Source organism: Mya arenaria, chromosome 14, assembly GCF_026914265.1.
Source record: "Mya arenaria isolate MELC-2E11 chromosome 14, ASM2691426v1".
Lineage (NCBI taxonomy): Eukaryota > Metazoa > Mollusca > Bivalvia > Myida > Myidae > Mya > Mya arenaria.
Genome location: NC_069135.1, coordinates 23,482,276 through 23,506,091, shown reverse-complemented (window position 1 = coordinate 23,506,091; position 23,816 = coordinate 23,482,276). Strand labels below are relative to the sequence as shown.

Here is a 23,816-nt window from a genome sequence, read left to right as displayed (position 1 = left end):
CACATAGAACTTGCTCCAAATGATTGTCTCTAGGATATCTAGGCGAGGTTTGAATATGGTTTGTGTGTGGAGTGGACTAGGTCCCAAATTTCCATCACTTTGCACATAAGTCTGTGGGCCCAAATGGCTTATCCATCGCAAGAATTAAATATACTAGTAGTCGTTACGAAGAAAGCTGTTTTCTGCTTAACATAGGCCATAATACAACATATTATACCTTACATTAATGTGTCCTTTATATGTACATATAAAGTCGATCGGTCCAAATATCAGTGTATTTTAATCAAAAATCCAGTGTTATGAAGCGGTCCATATCATATTTTTGGCCGGTCCGGATCTCACCAAAAAATATGGACCGCTGACGTCATAAAAATGGTGAGTACGACTTGCGATTTTCACAACGGTGAACAATTGTCGCAATTGAACATTAATTGCTTTGTTCAATGAAACACATTGATAGAGCTTTCAAAATATATAAAATATTGAATAATAATATGAAATGTTCGGTATAATATAAGGAATATAGCACACGACTTCGGGCCATATGGCATTATAAGGACAGGCCAGTCACCCCCCCCCCCCCCCCCCGAAGGTAAATGGACCTCGGCTTACGCCTAGGTCCATATACACCTTCGTTCGCTGACTGGCCGGTCCTTGTATAAATGTCATATGGCCCTCAGGTGTGTGTTATGAGTACTGTTGATAGGACCGAGCCTTGTCCAGGCTGTATCTTGACCATGCCTAAAAGGATTTTCAAAAATACTTGCCATGGAGTTTTACCATGCTGAGGTGTAGTGACGCAGGTTCCATACATTGTTTAACTCCATTATAGTCAGTATTGCAAATGCATAGAAGAGCATTATGCATGTGCTAAGGGCGCTTTCAACGGGCTCGAAATGTCACCCTTTGGCGTCTAGTTAATAAGAAAGAAGGAAACATAAGTAAATCAAGAAAAATAATTACGTACAAGGGAAAAAGTATCAAATGATAATTGTATGACACACCTTGGACAAAGAAGTGACCTTTGATTTTAGAGTGCAGCCAGTCGACGCTCCTGGCTGAACTTTTAATACCAGCTAATAAGCTGTCCATTGAATTGTTAAATCGTGACTTTCGTTACCACAATAGATAATGATACCTCATGATTAATTAACATTTCTTTCTGTAAATTAATTGCTTACATTGTACAATGAAACTCCTTACAGAATTGAATTTTTAATTCAGAAAACATATAAGACTAATTAAGGCTGGTCCCTCTACTTTCCTTTATCTTGTTCATATATTGAATAAAAAGATAGATGGACAGATCTCCAATAATATAGTGCAGACGATTAATACTACATATATACTAATATATTATATAGTTGTACGTACATATAACAAAAAGCCCGTGATCCGCAAAAAAGCACCTTTAAAATGGACAACAATTTCTATTGAACGTGCACGAGTGTGATCAGTGCTTAGATGTATTCTCAATCGAGTCCAAGAGCATTTAAAGCGACTCACTTATGGTTTGTAAAATGCACTTTTTTTATAACGAAATAAAGTTAGGCAATTCATCGGGAGTGTTAACACTAAGATACTGATAGCTGGAACCCTCAATGGGCTTCAGCAATGTTCATCTTTGAGGGCCACAATTTTCAATCGCGTTTGTAACGGTATTGAACGAGTTTAAAGTTGCGTGATTGGTTGATTGACATCATCACGTTTTTTTTTCATATTTTCAAGAGTTTTCATATGTAATGCATATATACACCGGGGAAACTTATATTTGGTCCAAAAACATGAGCGAGTCCCTATAAACGGACATAAAATAAGACGTATCAGAGGAAGCTACTTATTGAACACTTAAAAACGGTTTTCCTATCTGTTTTTATTTACATACATGATACACTGATATGGTTGATCACAGTTGTTCCTTGGTCGTTTTTTAATTTTCTTCTTTTTCTCCATTAATACATTTTCCAAGGGAATGATGCCCGGACCCCCCCCCCCCCCCCCCCCACACACACACACTAGCAAACTGTACATAAACTCTCGTCTCTCGTCTAGCTACGCTCCTGTTTTTACAATTAAAACTTAGTTAATTTCCTTTTTTTGACCAAATCAATTCTAGAAGAACTCTTTTCTTTACGACCGATATTTTGTAAGCATGTACATGTAATACGAAAATTTGTGTTTGTTTTTATTAATCAAAATATATTTTGTTTCTAATGGAATGAACAGTATGTGGTATAAGACAACTCCTTATAATACTCAAATATTGATAGATTTTGACTTAAAAGTAAATTTACATCTTATATGAACTATAGGGCAGCCAAAAAAACGTAATTAGTATCTGATTTGAAATACTAATCGAAAAAACCGTTCTCATTCTCATTTATTTCAATATATCCTCCGCATGTGAGATTGTACACAATGTAATATATATGAGCATGTTTAAATATGTCAGTAGAAAAAGTTATTTCATGCATGAAGTAGCATGAGAGTAATACATACATGTATACAATGGGTTCAAGTCAAACACAATATTTATGACAAACTAACAGAAATTATGATCATACAATATAGACATAATCATCTTACGCAATATATGCACAAACGCCACTGTTTCAGTATTATTTAAACACTATCGAAAGTATTGAATACATTGAACGCATCTTGTACATAACGAAAACTGAGCTTGCATAACAACAATTGATTAGTCTTCATTTTGTATGTACTTGCTCCCTAAAACAAAATCTCTAAAAATTGTCGAATCTTTTTTAGCTATGTCGGATCCGACATGTTTACCAAATACCATGTTTATATCACAATAAAAACTACCGCGTACAGCTGCTGTACACGAACAAGCAAACACGATATGCTCGGTTTTGTTAAAGAACACGCGTTTGCAAATTAAGCAGACGGAGTGCAGTAAAGAGGGCTTGTCTAGCCACAAGTTAGCAATAAAGTGCGCAAGTTTTAAGTCCGAGCGTTTATTTGCGGACTGCCACACAACACATGGCTCAATTTGTTTATGGAGATTTTTGAATAGTAAAAAATCCCTGTCGCTATTAAGTCTTTCGCGCCATAAAGTAAGTTCTGTCTGTTTCACGGTTTTATGAATAGAGCTTTTCCAGTTCGACTTCGAACGCGCTACATTACGCAATATGAAATCGTTAAGACTATCTTGTAAGCGGTATTTGTTTACCAAAGCGCATATGTCAGGTATAAAGCCAAGCATTGGATTACTTGTCCGGCGATTAAGAAATGTTATATATTTCCTTATAAAAAGTTGTCGCGTTAAACTATCGGAAGGCAACGTCATTATCTTTTGCAGAAAAGATAATTTGCGGATCTCGACTAAGCTTATAAGACGATATAGTCCCACCATTGACTCACACATGTCGGAACGAGTGTATTTATTAAAGCCTTGAATCATTTTAACAACATAATGTTGAGTCCTATTGATAATATCGAGATCCGATGACTTGAGGTTATTCCACAATTCGCTTCAATACAAAATAGTTGGAATAATGAGTTTTTTTATATATGCTAGTGGCAGATAATGGTCTAAGACCTTCGCCATGTAGTCCATAACCTTTCATAGCATGGAATGAGTTTTTGCCCTTTTGGCACCGTTCTTCAATACGTGTTGTAGACCGCATCTCATACTTAGAGTTAACTAATATCCCTAAATGAGTGGACGATTCGACGTAACTAAGCGATTGTCCGGCAAATGTTACTATTAGTGGAACTGACAAGCGTTTTGTGGAGAACGACAAGCAACAAGATTTTGTAGTATTGATTTCAAATTTGTGAAGAACTGCATAGTCTTGTACGATATCAAGCATATGCTGGAGACCGGAGGGCGTTAAAGCAACGAGTGTAATGTCATCTGCGAGGGTAGGATTCCTTGCAGCAATTGTACCAACTTTGGCGCCATATCCGGATGTTTCTAATCGATTCAGCAGGTCGTTAATGTGCATTAAATATTAAAAACCTGATAATACGCCACCTTGGCTGACAGATCTACGTACATTTATAGAGTCAGACGTTGAACCAGACCACCTCACGTATGTTGTACTTCAATTAACCTTAATAAGTATTATTCATAATTAAAAATAATGTTTTTGCTTATAACATAGGCCTTTATACGGGTAATTAAGTGGTTAAAACATCTACATCTAATCTTCTCTCGTTCTTTTGATTTCTAAAACAGGTGCACCCAAAGCATGACTTTCAAACAACTCGAATGAATTGAATTAAACATATAGCATTGTGACTTTGTGCACCAACTTAAACTCTTGAAAACTTTCTTGCCAAGTCACCCCTATTATTTTGATTTCTCCAAACAATGATTTCCTTTTACAAGATTTGCCTGAAGCATAACTCTTAAAACTAAATATTTACACCGCAACTTCCATCCTTCGGACTCCACACACTTTAACCAGCTCAACTGCGTTCATACACCGATAATGGCATCAATCACGCATCTCATTTCTTTAATTATGACATTCGGATTGGGAATAGGAAACAGCTGGTTTGATTTCAATAAACATTGAAAAAGTTGTTGAAGAATTTTTACATATGGCGTAGTTGTATGATAATTGTATGCAACGTTTTACGTGTAGAGCATTTCAAATATTGAAAAGCAGTACAGTGAAAAATATCGCATTGATACTACTGTTTGAGATCGTGAAATACCATTTTTTTATTTAATTTATAACTCTCCATAAACCACTGAAAATCATTTAATATATGTGATATCATTGTATTTGGATTTTCTAACTTTTGCAATGCAGTTGAGAAATAACTTATTCGTTTTCTTTTCCAACGTATTTTAAAGCCAGAAAACGAAAAACCTAAACTTAATAAATTTCATAATATAGTGTTCTAGTTAGTAAAGCAACTTGAAGACTTTGATAATCTGACTTCCTCCATACGCAACGTAAAGTCTTTGACCGTCAAATGCCGGTTTACACAGGACGCAACTCGGCTCACCCTTGACACGTTGTGCGTCGATCAACGTTGTCATCCGGTGACGTTCCTTTTTAAGTAAACGTATGCTATTCTCCCCTGTGACGGCAACTATGATGTTTTCGTCTCGGTCGGTTGTGATAGCGAGGGGCCAATTCGGATTGACGTCAACCGTATGTTTTACGTTACCCTTGTGGTCAATGACGGTTAAACGTTGTAGCGTGAAGTCGGAAATGTAGATAAGGTTCCCATTCCTCGCTACATGCATATAAAGTGGATTCTGGATGATCTTTGTCCTGCCCTGCGTTGCGCTGATAGATTTATACACGATACCGTCTTTAGAGAGAATTTTAACGCCAGGACTCAAGCCACTGTAGGTTACGTAGATTCTACTGCGGTAGAAACATATCGCACGGCAGTCCTTTTGCGTTAAAATGGCACCTGCCTCGAAAAGACGATTATTTGACGTCACTTGGACACGTTGAATCTTTCCTTCTGCTGGGCACGTGACCAAAATTGATTTGTTCGCATAACAACAGTCCCAAACTGAACTGTGTAGAGGCATTTCACAGTGATACCGGTTATCCATACCGAAAAGCTGTATTCTGTTAAATCTACAGTCGAGAACTACGAATCTTCCGTCTTTGAGATTGGTCATTGACGTCACGTGGTTTAATTCCGGACTGTCGGGATTGTGGTTCAAGTGGAGCTCTTTCTCTGGAAGTGACGAAACGAGTTTCTTCACAAACGAAGAGGCCCTAGTTATGCCACGCCCTGGCCTGCTACTTTTTAGTGAGGAGAGAATAGACGCCATTCGGATCGTCTGTGGTTTAAACACCGGCCTAAATCGCCACCTACCGGAGTTTAATCGCGCGCCGCGTGATTTTTGACGTGCTGGCGAGGCACGCGATGCGTCTGATGGCGTCCTAGTGTTGTGAACGACGGTTCGCGCCGGGCCGGAATGTTGGTTGTTGATTTGCGGCAGATGGACGTGAACGGTCCTACTGACCTTTACGCTTCCGGGATCCGGGTGCAGGCGGTGCTCGTGAGCGGCGGACTGGAGCTGCGGGAAAAGGTGACCGTTGTTACCTTCACCGAGATTGTTCAAAAGGCTGCGCAACTCGGACAGCTCCTTTCGGGCACGATGATAGACGATAAACGTCCCAACTTCGTTCTCATCTTCGATGAAACATTTCAGACTTGATAGAAAGAAGTCAATATCGTCGACGATTTCAACACTACGTTTACTTATAAACATTTTTTCAGCGTATACACTGACGTGCATGCCCTCAACCGCCGCGTGCAGACTATTCTCAACTTCCGGTTTAAGCCTGTTATGATCCAAATTTTTACTTAAATTTTCCGCAGCCTTTTTTTCTTGCCGATGCTGAATGCTGGCTAGTGATTTGTTTTCCCGCATTTTCATAAATACCTTTCTCATAGTGGATAATTCAGTCATCGTCTGATTGAGATTCGCACGGGCAAGGATCCCGTGCGCTACGTTTTTAAGCGCGTGAAATCTACAATGCATGTGGTGTAAATATTTGCACGAGCGACAGAACAGCCCGTCGTGTTCCTCACAAAAATATTCCACGTGACGATTTTCGTTGCAACTGCACGTGTTTACACGCGTCAATGGCGTCTGTGGATATTTATCCATGTTCGTTACGAGTAATCACGAAGTTACAACGCAATAATATTAATATGTAACCTTCTGGATTCGTTAACATTATATTTCAAATATGGAGTCATGCTCGTGTTATCCTTGGTTATCATAAAGAGATTTCTAATTTCGAATAGTTGTCCATTCCTCTTTTTTGTCGCAAACACACTACGAAGATATTTCAAATAATGTTTTTGTTGATGTTTTTAAATTGAGTTTATTCCAAAATTATTCAAGTCGAAACTGCTGTTTGACAATCTATTTCCAATTTCCGGTATGGGGCATTTTATCTCCGGGTCGTTACTATTTGACCCTTTGGGAAATGATAACATAGAAAAACATTCTGTCCATATTTGCGCTATCTAGCTCTTTTTGACCAACATTTGCTGTTAACAGTGAATTATTTGAATCTAGAAAAAAATATTAAATCTAGAATGCTTAGACCAAGTTGAGATTGATATCTTATATCAACACAGTGCATAGACTCTATACACTATATGGATATGCACGATACACCGTGACAGTACATACACTGGCGTTATATTCTATACCAGTATATACTGTGCACGGTATATATTCTATTCATTCTCAGAGGTGTTGAAGCAGTGCTTCAACACCCCTGTTCTCTATACAATGTATACAGCCAGAGATTTTGAAGATTTACTTCAACTCCTCTGTTATAGTCTATATACATTGTGGAAGCGTGCACTATACTCTATTCATTGTCAAGAGGTGTTGAAGCAGTGCTTCAACACCCCTGTTCTCTATACAATGTATACAGCCAGAGATTTTGAAGATTTACTTCAACTCCTCTGTTATAGTCTATATACATTGTGGAAGCGTGCACTATACTCTATTCATTGTCAAGAGGTGTTGAAGCAGTGCTTCAACACCCCTGTTCTCTATACAATGTATACAGCCAGAGATTTTGAAGATTTACTTCAACTCCTCTGTTATAGTCTATATACATTGTGGAAGCGTGCACTATACTCTATTCATTGTCAAGAGGTGTTGAAGCAGTGCTTCAACACCCCTGTTCTCTATACAATGTATACAGCCAGAGATTTTGAAGATTTACTTCAACTCCTCTGTTATAGTCTATATACATTGTGGAAGCGTGCACTATACTCTATTCATTCTTAGAGGTGTTGAACCAGTGCTTCAACACCCCTGTTCTCTATGCAATGTATCAACCAGAGATTTTGAAACTTTACATCAATTCCTCTGTTATAGTCTATATACATTGTGGTGGCGTGCACTATTCTCTATCTGTAAATTTGAACCTGTGTTATAGTCTATATACATTGTGGTAGCGTGCACTATACTAAACTCATTCTCAGAGGTGTTGAAGCAGTGCTTCAACACCTCTGTTCTCTATTCAATGTATACAAACGGAGATTTTTGAACAAAAAATGAAGAAAACTGCACAAAAATAGTTTTGATGAATTTATGTCATATCAGGCAACAAATTTAATATACTTAAATCATAGAACAATTATATGGCGCAAAAAATGATTTTTGGGGTAAAATGTTGGAAAAATTAAATGAAAATGACAATTTATGAATTTTGCCAATAACTCTGCCTAATTTTGCAATAAAAAAACCAGAACTACTGCAGCTAATATATATCATTTAACATTATTATATATTATATAGAAACACAGTTTTTTTTTTAAATATGATTTTCGGGGTAAAATGTATGAAAAATTAAATGGAAATGAGAATTTCTGGAATTTGCCAATAACTTTTTCAAATATTGCAATAGAATGACCAGAATTACTGTATTTCATAAATATTACAGTTTAATATATCAAAAGTAAAGAAACTATGTAATTTTGTGAAATGTGAATTTTGGGGAAAATGTTTGAAAAATTAAATAAAAATGAGAATTTCTGAAATTGCAAATTATTAGCACAAATTTTGCAATACAATGACCAGAAATTTTACTGTATTCAATAGATACTATAATACAGTATAACAAACCTAAAGTGTAGAAACCATGTATTGTGTGAAGTGTGATTTGGGGGGTAAAATGAAATTAAATAAAAATCGACACACAGCAGTTATCAAACAACACAAATAAACAAAAATCATTTATGTGCATTTTTCTGAAATTGTCTCCTTAATTTTTGAAGCTCTGCATCAATCCTCTGTCAAATCAACTAACCTTGTTCTCTGTATTCATTTATGATGATCCCCTTTTAGTTAATTAATCTTTTGAAATCATTGAAAATTGACCTTTTTCTCTGTCACCTGTATGTCGATGAATTTTATAATGCAGATATTTGCCAGACTCGCAAAATTCATAACAAACCAAAAGCCCAAGGCATTTTTTCAAGAATATAATGCGACAGTCACTTGGGTGTGGAGCCTTGCCCAGCAACGTCTACATTTTTAAATTGTCATAGCCTAAAATTGCCATTTCCCGACATGCCAACATTTAGACATATCCAACATGATAACCCAAACTAAGGTCTCCCTAGGCTAAATACTTTTCCAGCTAGACACTAGAATTGGACCTACAATATCGAAGATGTCCATAAAACCCAATTCACATAACAGGACAGGAGACCAGGACAACCAAAAGACATGGTTGTCTATGTTATAAACAAACAAGACTATGCATTTACCATAACTGTATCTATTTTGAACATGAACAGAACATTAGTAAATTTAATCCTAAGAATCTGATGTCAATAATCCCGTACATGTATGTATATCTATGTCCATCAATATGATAAGAAATGGAAGTTTCTTCTAAAACATACACAGAAACAGCTATTGTTCATATAAACCATAACATAAGGTGTCTTATAATTATGTCAACAAGAGCTGTCTTTGGACAGCACACTCAATTAAATGAGGCTTTGTCTTAAAAATGAATACAATAATGATGTAATATGTGCCTGTCGAAAGCAATAAAAAGAGTCAAATTAAAAAGTTAACTAGAAATGCTGCAATGCAACAAGAACTTCAGCCTTTATTGAAAGATTCAGTTTTAAATGTATTAAAACTGAAGTTATTCAGTACCAAGCATTTTTCTATTTTTAGTTACAGTGACCATGACCCTAGGGACCCAAATCAAATATAAAAATGAATGGAAATTTTGCCTTTAGACAGTTATTAAATGGTAAATAATATTTGACAGTTATCTATGTACATCTACATTTTAACTTTAAAAAGGTTTCCTTGACATTAAACAATCATTTGTTTTTATAAACAAAAAATTAACAAAACAATGTGGCGAACAGATCAAGAATCTAGGTTTAAGAAGTGACATTTCTAGAGGCTTACCATGTGCTCCAATATGTATGGAACTTAATAACCATGGTTTTATTGAATTTATACTGTCATATAGGATAATGTGCATTATAGTTAACAGAACACTCAAAAGTACAATGAAACATTTAGGTTAGAAGTTAAAATATAATTAGACAATTAGCCATAATTGACCAAGTCAGTATGGAAATTAACAACAGAACAAGGTAACTAAAAAAAAATATAGATTAAAAATAATAATATATGATTTGCATTCATTTAATTCATGTTTAAAACAAACTTTTAATAATGAGCTAGCTCAATTGTTACTAAGCAATGTGCTTTATTGCTCACCTCAGAACCAGACACATTATTTGTTTCAATAATATGTTCACAAGATTTTATTCACTAAAATATGTGCCTAATTATTAACTTTTTACATGTTATGCCTTATTTGTTGTAAAGTCTTGCTGGCTAAGTTGTGATTTATGATGAGGAAACAATACCTCTATGAATAGCAATTTTTAAGGCTTTTAATACTTGATTTAGTGACTCCTGTTTCATCTTACCTACATTCATTCTTTAAGGAGGGCTTGGGAAGAGAATATGGCCTATAAAACTAGAACATAGTTTTTTTCTAAAACTTGACCAAATTTCATTCATATAAAGTGGAACTTGAGGCCACTCTAATCAAACACATTTTGACCAATAAACAAGTTTCACCTAATATTATTTAAATGTTGACGAGAATAAATACTGACAAATATCATGAAAATTATATATATAGTTTCTGAAGCATTTACAGTTTATATTATTAGAACAAACAACCTACATGCTTTTTGTCCAACCTGAACAGTTATCAATCTCTACTAAGATTTTTTTGGTAAACATATTCTGGCCAGTATGAATAAAGACCAAAGAGACAAGAGCTGTCACAGAGACAGCGCTCTCGACTATTCCGCTGCTTTTCAGTGAAAGGATTGAAAAGTTTTGGCGAAACATGCATGGATCACTGTTAGATTAGATTTCAATGCAATACATGATGTGCTGAGATATTAACATAAATGTGGTTACATGCAAAATTTTAACCAGAATTTTTATCTAACTTGATTATTCAATTAGGTTGGGTGGTTGTATAAAGTCTCAATGCAATTCATCCAGTAGTTGCTGAGATATTAACCTATGTGTGCTTACATGCAAAACCTTAACCAGAATTTCTGAGTGAAATAATAAACGCAAGTATTTGCATTAAATGCAAACTATAGTTATATAACTTGGAAAATTAAGTAGGTTGGATGGTTGAGTACCATTGTATCAAGTCTCAATGCAATACCTCAAGCAGTTGCTGAGATATTAACCTTAGATATAATGTGTGCTTACATGCAAAACCTTAACCAGAATTTCTAAGTCAAATAATAAAGGCCTATTATTTACATTAAATGCAAACTAGAGTTATCTTACTTGTTTAAAAAAAGTAGGTTGGATGGTTGAGTACCATTGTATCAAGTCTCAATGCAATACCTCAAGCAGTTGCTGAGATATTAACCTATGTGTGCTTGCATGCAAAACCTTAACCAGAATTTCTAAGTCAAATAATAAAGGCCTATTATTTACATTAAATGCAAACTAGAGTTATCTTACTTGTTTAAATAAGTAGGTTGGATGGTTGAGTACCATTGTATAAAGTCTCAATGCAATACCTCAAGTAGTTGCTGAGATATTAACCTATGTGTGCTTGCACGCAAACCCTTAACCAAGGGGTGACACCGACGCCGACGCTTGGGTGAGTAGTATAGCTCTCCATATTCTACGAAAAGTTGAGCTAAAAATGAGTCCCCATACTAAAGTGTTAACGCTGTATGAAACTGTTAATAAAAATGAAGGACAGACTATGATCAATCACAATAGTTCAACATGAGCACTTTGTACTGTGTTGAGGTAAATGTTAATTATCCAACTTATCTAAGGGTAATCTATTTTCAAATCTATAATGTATTTGTCTGTTAAAAGTTAAAATTGGTATATCATTCCAATTTTAGTGAATCTTTATGTGACGGATGTCTTGTCCATTAAGTTGCCTTCAATGAAGATTTTGAAGTCAGACTGTCTCTTGTTGGATGTGGGGAGTTTTCTGAAAGAAAAAGGAACATTAAGCAATACATAAACACAGTTCCATTGTTGGCTTCAAATATTGAACTATTAAGGAGCTTTTCATTCATTTGTGCCATTGGCTTCAATGTTAAAATTTGATAGTTACCCCATATAAGTATCATTTGAAAGGGCTTTGCATACTGATTACTTATATGTAAAATCAATGACAAGAACATATTTTCACCTTGAAAAGTTATTGCTGGCATCCCAAAATCACATTATTGTTCATCAGATACATTAAGTTATTATCTATCTTGCAAAAGCTCTATGGTTGATTTTGAAATATGATAGTTCTTATACATATTATATCTTAATATTACAAATTAGCCACACTTTTTGTGATATAGATTTTATATATATGCACATAAAAATATGTAACAAAAAATATACAAATAAATAAGAAACGATAAAAACACACAAATCTTAGTTTATTTTACATTGATAGATAGTTCATATAAACTTTGCTAAACACAGAAAGAAAATAATTGTTTCTATTACAGGATTTGAACCTGGACAATTAATTTTAATGTCAATGAGCATATTTGAGCATGATCACAACTGTGCATTACAACAAAGGATAACATTGAAAACTAACAAAGGGCAACTACTACAAAAAAAATGGTTATGGTTTCTGTGCACTGCACTTCTGCTAAATGAGATCTATCTGTACATATTTGAAGTTTGAGATCAACACCTCAAAGACTTTTGAAGTTCTGCTGCAGACAAAAACTCAGTATGAAATATAACAAAGGGTTATTACAAAAAAAACTGTAAACAGAGTTATGGTCCCTTAACACTGCACTTCTTCTCAATAGGGATCTATCTGTATATGAAGTTTGAAGTTAATACCTGGGGGATTTATGCTCAAGATTACATTCCGTGCACACGCACACACACGTGCACAATTACACAATTACTGTATCCACTTTGCCTTTTGGCAAGGGATAATCAATAGTTTAGTCCTCATCATCAGGGTCTTAAACAAACATGATGAACATAATCATAGCATGCATAAAACAGTTTACAGTTGTATCAAATCTGGAATAAAAAACTGTACCTAGATGAATTTGTAACAGGTGGCAATCAGTCATCACTTTCCTGTTTCCTGTTTCTCATTGTGTCATTCCTGTATCTCATTGTGTCTTAGTTGGTTTAGTACAACTCTGGCCTGGTCCACAATTGCAACAACTGAAAAACAACTGAACGATTAGCAAAAGAGAACTTATACCTTAAATGTACATAATATATTGCTACTAAAAAATGACTCATACTGTCAAACACTTGTTTCCATGAAAAACTACAGCTATCACCTATTGTAATAAGAGGTTTCACTGAGAGTGATATTTGCTTTTAAGCATACAGTAACCAATTAGGCAATAATTTTAAAACTGCCAAGCACAAAATAAACATAAGAAAATAATCCTTAATATACCAAAAACAGAATAGTGTTTTGTTAAATTAAAGTAAAAAATGAAAAAAGTTATGAAGAGAAGAAAAAAAATAAAAAAAATATAAAGATAATAATCAAAGGTTTACAATTCTTTGACTACCATACACAATTTAATGATTCATATGCACAGCTATTTTTCTTATCACGTCCAATATGTGCATGAAGTTTGAAGTTAATACCTCAAAAACATAGAAAAGTGAAAGAAAAATAATCAAAGACCAATAACTCTAAAATACCATAAACAAAAATGTTTTTTGCACAGCACTTCTCCTCAACATATTTAATATGTGTTAGAAATCTCAGAAGCATTTGGAATTATGGATAATAGAAGACTTGTCCAAATGAACCCTAACCATCAAGTGGTAGGAGTATAATAGCAGAGACAAATCATACATACTAATATGTCTTTATATTTAATATGTCAATGTATGTTTGAACAGAATAATTATGTAAATTCTCATTTCTTGGCTTACCTCATATTTATATTGTTATACATAGAATTAATCCAAAGAGAACTTACCATTCACTGACAAGATTTCCTCATTCATACTTTTAGAATCTCTCCATTTTTCATCTCCATGGGAACTGCAATGCATAACACATAAGAAAGGAAATCAAACAATTGCATTTTTTAAAACAATTTGTAGAGAAAAATAAAACATGACTTCAGACACATGCAGAATCATTTGCATTTATTTTAAGCAAGTTACAAGAGTAACTGTACCCTATGCCATCTGAGTAAAATCTGCATGCAACAAACATGTGCATGCAAAATTGCATGGACTTTCATTTATTTGCTTAACAGTTTCAATTAAACCTAACAACCTGACCAAATACTTGAAATATCTTATACTTGAATACATTATGTTATACTAGTAAATGACATTGAGTACATGTAAATATGTGTTAAAAATCTACCTTTCAAATCCAATGCTTTCTTTGCATCAAAACGTTTGTCTGTTTGCCCTTAAATTGGTCCCTCAAGAGTATCTGGTCTGAAATAAATATAAAATTCACCTACTTTTAAGCTAAAATTAGCTATAATACTAACTTGGCTGATCTTAGGAAAAATGAATCTTAAAGCTGCACTCTCACAGATTGACTGTTTTAACATTATTATTATCTCAGAGAATCAATGCCTTTAATTGCTAACAATAAAACAGAAGTCATGTATTGAGAAATCTGCTTATTATTTAATTTTTCTGAAAGTGTTCAAATTTAAGTCACAGAACAACAATTATGAACGTACATATGAAAAACAGCTATCTGATATTTTTTCAGCAGCTTTAAATCATGGTTCGCGGACATAATTTATGCACTAACATTGCATGATTCATTCCATGATGAAAAAAAAAGTTGTCAGAATGGTAAATCTGTGAAAATGCAGCTTTAATAACAATCCCCAACAGTTCTTCCCAAAGACTTGTTTAAAAGGGGCTGTAATCTGTTTAATGAAATAGCGGAAAAAAAGAAAATTGACGAAAACTGACATAAACTTGGTATCTATGTGTACAATGCATTAAAACTTACTAACTGAAGTACCACATAATTTACAATAAAAAAAAATCGCCAATATATTACAAGTTAGGTATAAAGATTAAATATTCCAACTGTTTAGGATAAGCCTTCATAGCACAGTGGATACAACACTGGACTGCAATTTTGGCGACACCGGTTCCAACACACTCTCTGACTTGATTTTTTTTTTTTACATTTTGCATTTTGGTAAAAAAATTTTACCATTATGATATCAAAGATCAAAAGATTTTTTGAATAATTGTCCTGAGATTCTTTACAGAATATTTTATTATTTTTTTTTTGGGGGGGGGGGGGGGGTCCCACCCCTTTTCTGGATCCGCTAGTGTGGGTTACTCCCGTAAAATGAACTGAATTTAATTTGGTGCAAAGCTCTAATAAAAATTTGTGTATTCAATTAAATTCATAAAACTAATTAATGTAAACAAACCATTTGCAACTATCCCTGAATAACTTTTAAATGATAGTGATTATTTTCATTTGCATGATAACTAAGAAAATATAAAATAACACTTGAGTGTCCTGTATGGTATCCCGATATAGTCAATACTTACAACTTACATGTGCAGGAATCAGGAAGGAGTTCCATTCTACCAACTTAATACCATTCTTATTTGTCGTCTTCTTAACCGGATGCTTGAATTTTTGTAAACAAACCCAATGAACCCTGCATCGTTCCACTAGACTTTCTCGCTTAATATTTACGCTCGGTTGTGCCTGTATCGAAGAAAATGAAGACCAGTCCAAAACATTGCGTCATTTAGTATTTAGCACGCGCGAGAGAGGTTCAAACGGGTTCAAAACATCGAATTTGACCGACACTGAACAGAGGTATATATGGCTATTTTCTTTGAAAATATAACACTTTCTAGTTCAAAAGGTAATTGAATTTATGTAGATACGTAAACAATTGACAGTTTAACGAGTATATTTTATTGATATAACGAAGTACTCCTTAAAGCTGCACTCTCACATACATGTATTTTGACAACTTTGTTATTTTTTATTTTTGTCTTGGAGTTTGAATGAGCCAGTTTCTGTGTAAATTAATATATGCAAATAAGTGATATAAGCCTGCTGACATATTCCGTTAAAAAAAATGTTTTATGGCTAAAAGTGCTACTAACAGTTGGAAGAAAAATGCATAAAACATCATTTTCTTAAAGCTGCACTCTCACAGATTGAACATTTTGCCAACTTTTTTATGTTTTATCTTGGAATGTACTAATTTTGGCGAAAATCCATGGAAACCAGTTATATAAGACTGCTGACAAATATAGATCGCAAATTTTTATATATACCAGTTCAAAAATTGATGTTTTGTTCATTTTTCTAAAACGTTTATAAACGGTTTTAGCCATAAAACATTAATTTTCAAACGGAAATATGAAAATCTATGATCTGGTTTTTCTTAGCAATCCTATATCATTGGTTTGCAGATATTTATACAAAAATTTGCTCTTTCCAAGACAAAAAATAAAAAAAGTTGTAAAAATGGTATATCTGTGATAGTGAAGCTTTAACTAAAATATATATGCAATCCAATGTTTTTTTAAGCAGTCTTGTGTCACTGTTTTTCTTGCACTTATGCATTTATTGGCTTGTATAAAGACAAAAAATAAAACAGTTGTCAAAACATTTAATCTGTTAAAGTGCAATGTTTATTTAAATATACTTGATGCTTGCCTCAATCATTGCCGCTGACCGATCATCAGATGACAGCACCAACGTCCAACAATGCAGCGATATTTTTAAAGTCTCTTTCACATCATTCTGTATCCTAATATTTTAATTTATTTAAGATAGTTGCTTATCAAGATGTTGAATGCATATTTTACAGCCTTTTAGGCTTTAGAGTGTATTCAATGTCATTTTCAGAAGAAATATCTTGATCGAAGCTAGGAACAAGCTCACAACTGGCATTAGTGAGTCATGCCTGTCAAAACTAATTTTGGGGTACATGCATGTGTCTTTTAAAGTAGTACAGTAGACATCAACTTTACAATGTACATGAATACATTGCATTCATACTTTAGTTATTTATGTATTCATGTACATTGTAAAGTTATTGTAGATGTAGATCGTGTCTATGAGAACCAGCCGTTCAGTTAGCTCAGTTGGTTACAGCGCCATGATAGTGTTCCAGCAGTTGTTGTTGGTTCAAGCTCCACACTGGGGCACTTCTCCTCCCAGGTTTACTTAAATGGTGGCAGCGGTACATGGCAGGAGTGCCTCCGTCAGCTTTAAACTACAGTCGAAACTCGATGGCTCGATATTCTAGGGACCAGCCAAAATACTTCGAGCCTCGAGAATATCGAGCCAAGCGGGATTGCTTACAGAATGTTATTTTTTTTATTATTCGTTACAAAAAGTCTTGTTTACCTCGTTTGTTATTGGCTATGCTATCTCCGCGAAAGAAGAGTATTAATTGGGCATAGTTACACGTCTTAAAGTTCGTAACATCACTTATTCGATACTTAGAAAATATTATTTGATTGTTTTTATTAATTATAAAAATTATGCGAAAACAGCAAACAAGTAATTTTAAACAGTGGGTAACAAAAACATAGCTTATTAGTTATATAAGGATGCATTGAAATTTATACATGTATAACAATTAGGGAAAGAACTTAGATAAAGTGATGGCATGTTTATTCAAACTGTTAAGTCATTCAAATTTGATAATAATTATAATAAATTGAGTTAATTTTTATCGATTAGCGCCGTGTGCTAAATGAAGCCAACAAAACAAATCAAGGTGTGAGGTTCTTACCTGAACCCGCGAAAATGACATCGACCCAAGCAAACAAAATTGTGAAATTCTTACTTGGAACCGCAAAAATGACTTCGAGCGTGGAGAAATATCGACCCTCAATATATCGAGCCATCCGATCAAATTTTATATGAACAAAGAGTTAAACAAAATCGGTTCTTTTAATCTGGTTCAAGCCAACGAGGATATCGAGCCATGAGATATCGAGCCAACGAGTTTCGACTGTAATATATATATAAAGGGTTAATGGAGAGGAGTGGAGTGTATTGTGTGTCACTGTCAGTGTGTAAGAACCAGCCGCTCCGATGTGGAAATACTTGTACCATAAGTCATGGTTTTTAAGTTTATTGTTTAAAGTTTCATTTTCTAGTTTTGACCTTAAAGGTGCACTCTCACAGATTGAACGTTTTGACAATTTTTTTGTCTTGGAATGAGGCAATTTTTGCGAAAATCCATGGAAACCAGTTATTTAAGACAGCTGACAAAAAATTAGATAGCAGATTTTTATATTTAAGTTTTAAAAGTAATGTTTTATGCATTTTTCTTAAACCATTAGTAACGGTTTAAGCCATAAAACATTAATTTTCGAACGGATATATATAAATCTACGATCTGATTTTTTGGCAGCAATCATATATCATTGGTTTGCAGATATTTATGCAAAAATTTGCTCTTTCCAAGACAAAAAATTTGTAAAAATGGTATATCTGTGAGAGTGCAGCTTTAAATTTTATGATTTAATGACAACTGCCTTGAAATAGATACCTGATTTAAGCATTATGCCAATGTTTATAAATTTCTATTATATTTTACTGTGAAATAATGTAAATATATACATATAATTGTTTGTGTTAGTTTAAATTTGCTTGATTTATCATTAACCTAATTATATATTCTTTCATTTTTTTTGTATTAACCCAATATTATGTCATATAATATATCTATGGGTATATAATACCAAGGTAAACACATGTATACAAATCACTTATTATTATGTATAGATAGTTTTTATTTCCATGTAACTCATTTGCCTACATACATTTTGGAAAATGTGGTCCATTACAGATAAAACCCAGATGTATACATGGCCTGGATTTCCATATTATGCTGCCCAGAATAAAAGACGATGCAGTCCAGATAAAAACATTGTATGGCTCAATAATCTTTACCAAACTTGGTAAAAAAAACTTTGTCATATTATGAGAAATCCCTGTTTTTTTGTTAATCATCTTCATTCACAGTATATGCAATTCACCAAGCAACACAAGACTTAAGTTAATGTCCACTTGACACATTTCTAGTATATTTGGCTTGTACATAAACATCACTTTTTCATAAGAGAATAAATCTCATGTAGGACATTTAGATTGCTCTAGAAATAATTGCCAAGATGTTTTGCATTTGAATCATGTTTAAAGCATACCCAACATTATTTGCATTTATTGTGTTCATGATTGTGTTGTATTCTTCCTTTTTAAGATGCATCAGATGAAGTCTTTGACTTTCTAGAAAGGGATTTTGTAAGCTAGTACTGGACATGAAGACAGTCACTTGGAAATGATGATTGTGCAACAGCGGTTAAACATATGCAATACATCATATGGTAATTTCTTTTCACCTCAATGAATATTTAAGTGACCTACCCACAAATAAAGTGATTCTCTAATAGTTCCAATTTCCACTTTGATTTTGTAATCTGGTATTCTTCATTACTACTACCCGTAACTGGTATCTAAAAATAACATTATAATATTCATCAATAATATCATAAGACCATGTGAATATTCAGTAATTTATATATGTAATCAATTTGTTTTTGTGTATGTGGTGTTTATATGTTGGAGTTTGTAGTTCATTGTCAGTGATTTTTTTATTGTGAAAAACTCCATTTTCCCCAAAATTAAAAAAATTACATTACATTCCGGATTAAAATAGCAATGAATTTCTTGAAATATAAACAAAATCTTGACAAGTCTTACTCTTTCACAGCATAAGGTATGCATAAAAAAGTTAAAAAATGTATATTTGCCATTATATAAGCAATTTTGGCCTGATTTTGTATTTTTCCCAAAGTTGACTTTTTACCGAATTTGCGAGGTACATTGTACAGGCAGTAAAAAGAATTCATAATTTTTTTTTATGAATGTTGTTCAAGTTTCGTCCTTGGGGTCAAAGTTGTCCTAACCAGAGTTCCCCTGTTAATGATAGACTTCTAGAACAAAAATTGATACACATTCAAATCAGGCAATGACTTCTGCAGTAATGTATGAATTCCTTAGAAACTGATGTCTAAACTAAAAGGTATTTAATAGTTTCAAAGATTATGAAACAAGTTGTTACAACAATATAATAATCACCTTTTGGCAGGATGTTAAGCAAGGTTTTGCCTTGTTGAGGAAATCGTAGACCTCGTAGTACCCTTAAGGAACCCACTTGTCTAACTTAGTGACTTAACAATCCAAACTCACAATGTCTTCCTTAACAACCACTTTATAAGCAACCAAGGACATCCTTATCAAATACTTCATTTACAGCAGCCAATGACTTCCATAAAAAATGATGACTTCCTAAACAATCCTTGGCTTCTTTATCAACCAATGATTGCCTTAGCAACTACCTTCATCCATAGCAACAAATGAATCCCCATTCAACCAATGACTTCCTTAGCATCCAATTCCTTCCAACGCATCCATTAACTACCTTTATAGGCACCAATGCCTTATTTAGCAACCATTTTTTCCTGAGCAACAGCCAACATCCATAGCAACCAATTACTTCCTTAGTAATCATTTACTTCCATAGCAACATTCTGGTTCATTACCGTAACATCCATTGACCATGGGAACAACCAGCTTACCATAATTCTCATTTCTGTTAACAAAGAGCAGCCTTCTTTGAGGAGTCCTTATCAACCATCAAATAACACAGCAACCACTAACCTGCTAAGCAAATAGCAACACCTTTCATAACCAGTTGTTACCTGACTGACTTGTTCATGGTCATTTTAATCAGGTGACCAATTAAGGGCCATGCTGGCCCTTTTGTTTTGAATGTACATTTCCTTAGCTTATTCATTTAATTCAGCAAATGTATAAACATAGTGTACAATACTTTCAAGTTTTGTCATTATTATATATTATCAATGTTTTAATTTTCAAACAGGTGACCAGACAGGGAGGAAACTAGGGAAATGGTTATCCACCAACAGCCCAAGTGCTTGGTTGATAAGAGGAGCCACAGCATTAAACATTACTGCACAAAGTGGTGTGCTTTGCTAACACTTATGATTGTGATTTGATAAAAAAGCAATGAATGAACGCTCATTATTCATAACTATAACTAAAACATTGATGTCAAAAGTTGTCAATTTTCAACATATATAGTATTTGAGATCCTGATCTATAGTTGTGTGCAATGGATTATCAAACAAAAACAAAAGAGTGGGCAACAAAATGAATAGCATAATGCACCAGTCAATTGTAACCACATCCCGCCCCCAGGTCCGGGGACTTTTGACTTTTGGTCCAGCCTACCCCAGGTTAAATTCCCTGAACTGATCCTGAACTAAAATCCCTGCCAAATTCCCCCCGCATCCAACATACCATAGGTAAGACAAAACCACCGCATTCACACCCAGTATACCCCCAGACGGGGGTGGTGGTGGTTACAATTGACATGTGCATTACCCACTACCCATTTACACCAGTAATTCATAATTATATTTGATAGACATGCCTCTTGTCAAAGGTTTTGAAGGGTATGAATGTCAGAACTACCTGCCTATGGCCTTTCAAGATTTTATAACATTGTTAAACTAAAGAAATTATTATTAAGTTTATACTAGATCTTTGTTAAGAGTGACCCCTTTGATAATTCTGGAGAAAAACTATTAGGATTAGGTTCTGTATTTGTCCATAATTTGTTATATGACATGTAAGCAGGAGTTCATTCCTTCAAAGAATTGTGAATCTTATATAATTATGTATTTGACATCTTATGAATTTTATCACACTTTAACCTAGAGGCAGTTCAAATAAATACTGCTATGATTGAACCAATACTGAATAAGGGCAAGAATTCCAAACAAGACAGTATACATCTAGTATCATGTTTGTCTGATAATTTTGAAATCATAGTGATTAAATCTAAAAGGATGTTAAAGCTGCACTGTCACTGATTAAGAGTTTTCACATTTGCTTTGAAAAAAATAATTAAAATAGTCTGACTTTAGCATGAATGCCTTCAATCCAGTCATATAAGATAACTCTCAATGAAACAGAATTCAATTGTCTGAAAAACTGCCAAAATTTTCATTTCTTCTCAAGCATTACTAACCATTAAACATAGAGTTTTAAATGGTAATAGGAAAAACTGTGATTTTGTATGCAGTCTCATATAACTGTTATCAGACATGTGCACAAAAGTTTTTCATTCCAAGTTAAAAATAATAAAAATTCATATATCTGTGAGAGTGCAGCATTAACAATGAAAACAATTATTAAAAATGGTATTTCCAACTGTGTATAATAATGCAACAACAATTTACCTTCTACTAGCACACTGAATTACAAGTTCTGCTTTTTCAAAGAAAACGGGCATATGGGAAGTACCATCACTTCCAGCGATATTTTTGTTGTAGCTTTTTTTATAAGAAAAAAACTGTTCATAGATTGTGTTTTAAGGTGTATGTTTTATAGACAGTACTCCAATTCTCTTTAATATATAATATGTTTGTTTCATTTAAGGCTTTTGTGTGTTTTAGGGCTGTTTCAGACCATTCCTGATATCGTATTTTCATATAAACCCTGCAATCATAATTGCATACCTCTTTGCAAAAGAATAATAAACATTCACGGAAATTAAACAGTAACGGAATTTTTCGAATTTTTCTCAACATAAGAAGAGACTTTTGTATTTTGGCCCAGCTAATGTTATTATATTGTTGACTAACATAAGTTTACAAGCAAATTAACAGGCAGAATAGATAAAGAAAAGATGAGCATGTAGTCTTGTTTTGCATACAGAAGTAAGGGGCTTAGCTAGCCCTTTATATGTGGATTCATAATTGCTAGGTGGGTCTCGGGGCATGCCCCCTCAGAATATTTTGAAAAACATGGTGCATTCTGGGCGCTCTGAGGTGCTTTATTTTGTACTGGAAAATATAAATGACATTTAAAGGATCATGTAGTCAAGTATGCATACTGCAACTTTGGCTGATTTTTTTATGTTTTTATCAGAATCATGTGGATTCATCCGCATACTAGTGTTATATGCAGCTTCACGCCTGGTATCTCAGACAGACATTTTTAGGCTTATGTAGATGTTTGCAAGGCAAGGCTTGGCAAACCAAAGCGCCTGTCGCATTATATTGGTTTCAAAGTGCTTTTGCATGTTGTTTGCAATTGTGCATTTTGCGCGACTGGTAAATATCTGCAATATAAAAACTTAAAATTCATTGATGCCTAGGTGACCAAATTTAAAAAAAAATCATTTCATTTGTCAAACATTGTGCCCCAAAAGCACATTTCACATAAGTATGTAGTTTCTTTACTTAAGGTCTATTATACTGTAATATAAAATATATTTAAAAACAGTAATTCTGGTAATTTTATTGCAAAATTTGACAAAGTAATTGGCAAAATGCAGAAATTTTCATTTTTTTTTCTAACAAATTTACCTAAAAATCATATTTTACAAAATACATAGTTTGTATATTTCAAGTATCTTATAATGTTATATAATATCTGTTTTAAAAAGTTATTTTGGTAATTTTATTGCAAAATTTGGCAGAGTTGATGCTAAGTCCAGAAATTCTCATTTTCATTTAACTTTTAAAACATTTTGCCCAAAAATTATATTTTGTACAATGTGAGTGTATTATACTTATAGTATATTAAATGTGGTGTCTGATATAACACAAAACCAACAAAAAAAAAATCTAAGCATTTTTCTCCCATTTTTCATTTTCACTGGACAAAGAATAAATAGAGGTGATGAGGTATTGAAACTCTGCTTCAACACCT

At 33.8% G+C, this 23,816-nt stretch overlaps 2 long non-coding RNA genes across 5 annotated transcripts; one reads left to right on the top strand and one right to left on the bottom strand.

Moving 5' to 3' along the window:
- Positions 1-9,250: 9,250 nt before the first annotated feature.
- Positions 9,251-15,693, bottom strand: LOC128217617 (uncharacterized). Its single transcript, XR_008258247.1, has 5 exons — positions 15,575-15,693; positions 14,403-14,479; positions 14,005-14,069; positions 13,092-13,222; positions 9,251-12,014 (listed from the first exon to the last, which is right to left on the bottom strand). It is a non-coding gene; the product is annotated as an uncharacterized LOC128217617 (long non-coding RNA).
- A 59-nt stretch (positions 15,694-15,752) lies between these two features.
- LOC128217618 (uncharacterized) lies at positions 15,753-22,792 on the top strand. Of its 4 annotated transcripts, none has more exons than XR_008258249.1 (4): positions 15,753-15,851; positions 18,859-18,941; positions 19,273-19,396; positions 20,956-22,792. It is a non-coding gene; the product is annotated as an uncharacterized LOC128217618 (long non-coding RNA). The 4 variants fall into 4 exon arrangements; XR_008258248.1 differs by having other exon boundaries at positions 18,859-18,970; XR_008258251.1 differs by lacking the exon at positions 15,753-15,851 and adding an exon at positions 15,863-15,900.
- Positions 22,793-23,816: the final 1,024 nt, after the last annotated feature.